The sequence below is a fragment of the Aristolochia californica genome, unplaced genomic scaffold (assembly GCF_029961685.1).
Source record: "Aristolochia californica isolate CCGP_79_NKW_82.1479 unplaced genomic scaffold, dmAriCali1.0.hap1 SCAF_7, whole genome shotgun sequence".
Lineage (NCBI taxonomy): Eukaryota > Viridiplantae > Streptophyta > Magnoliopsida > Piperales > Aristolochiaceae > Aristolochia > Aristolochia californica.
The window spans coordinates 36,244,527-36,246,570 of record NW_027182268.1 but is presented as its reverse complement, the minus strand read 5'-3'; positions in this window follow the sequence as shown (position 1 = coordinate 36,246,570).

Below are 2,044 nucleotides of genomic sequence, written 5' to 3'. Positions count from 1 at the left end.
CATGTTATAAAGAGAGGAAAGAGGGACGAAAAGAGAGAAGAAATGACTGCAGGTGCCCTTATAATTATAGGCTGCATTTCCTATGCGACGCCAACTCTCTGCACTGCTGGTCGGACCCTTCCTGTCGCTGTAGAACGCCGGTTCTACCCCCTTCTTCTTTTAATGAGAAATCCAGCTCTCTTTCTTTGGAAAATTTCTTGATCAGATAACCAGTCTGTGAAACAAAAACCTCTTTTATCATTCGAAAATGCCAAAATACCTTCGTTTTGGAAATCTTCTACAATATTCTAAACAAAAAATTTCTATAACTTGAGATTGCCTTGCTAGATCAAGCATGAAAATTACCATAATTTTATTTGTTTAAATAAATTATTAGCCAAGCTTTATTGTGTAAAACTAGTAAATAATAAGAATATTTCTTTCATCTCTTCGTATTAATGGAAGATTTTCTTTCCATTTTAGAGTAATTTATACGATACTGTACAGTTATTAATACATATAGTTTGCTCAAGTCTATGTTTCTCCAATTTATCGATAAATGCTCTTTTTCTTTCTCAATTTCGTGTTAAAATAATGTACTTCCTATTCTATTTTTTACGTGGATATCTTTTGCTCGTGAAGATTTCGTTCAGTCTCGAGAAAGAAGACGAGCCAGAATGACTCGAGCGAGTCATGCTTCGTAAATTTAATTCATGGTACTTGTAAGTTACCTTAGGGTCTGTTAGTGCACCGTGTAAGTGAAAATGAATTCACTTTTACTAGGGAAAACGGCTCCAAAAACATTATTGTACTGTGTAAGTAAAAAGTGAAAGTGAATTACACAGGTAATTCACTTTCACTCGACGCTCGACATTGACTCTAGACTAATTCAATTAGATTTTAATGGAAATACTCGTATTATTTTATTAATAAAATATCTTATTTATTTATTATATTCATACTTTTTAATATTATATTAAAATACTAATTTAAGAGTAATAATTAAGATATCGTGAAAGGAAGAATTTGATCAAGTATTTAGAGTAAACATTTTTGTTTAAGTATTCTATTTTTATAATTAATTAAATTAATATTTTTTTCCTTTGTAATTATTGTATTAATTTAGACTTAACAAAAATCAGTCTTATTTTATTATTAAAATACTTTATTTATTTATTTTTTATATTCATGACTTTTAATAGTATATTAAATTACTAATTTAAGAGTGATAATTTAGATATTATAAAAGTGAAAATTTGATTAAGTATCTAGACATTATAAAAGTACCATTTTTTAAGTATATTCTTTTTTATATCTAATTAATTAAAAAAATTATTTAAAAAAATAAATTTGTTGTCTTTATGATGGCAATTGTAAGAACAAAAATGAGTTACTAGAGTAAAAAATATTATTATTTGTAAATAATTAAATATATGACATGTGTGACTTATGGTGACTATGACCTTCATAGCATGTTTTCTATGGGATCTTTGACCTCATCTTCAAGGGGTGCTCAATAGATAATTAATCACATGACTCCTATTAGGAGACTTCAATATAGTAGGATTTAAAGAAGAAAAGTAGCTTCCCACTTCCTACATCTCAAAACTATATGGAGGATTTTAATGATTGCATTGATAACCAAAGTCCCTAACAAGATTGATAGGTTTATAGCCTCATAAGACAATGTGTTTGATTTCAATTCAAGTGTTACTAGTTACAAGTCAAGATTTCACTTCAAACCTTGTTAATTGGTGGAATGAAACTGTGTTATTTCGCCTTCAAACTTACCCAGTTGGTAGAAAATTGAAATGCTTAAAAGAGAATATAAAAGGCTGAGTTAGAATAACTCAAGTAGGGATGAGTACGAGTCAAGGTCAAGTTTTTGAAAACCTAAGCCCGACTTGGAGCCTTGACCCTAACTCAATCCTCGTCCCCGCAGGCTGCAACCCCATCTTCGTGTCCCTGACCCATCCTTGCTTCAACCCATAGTCTAATCTACCATTCATTTAATATTACAGAAAACTTTAAAATACAATCTATATACAAATTATTATAATGTATA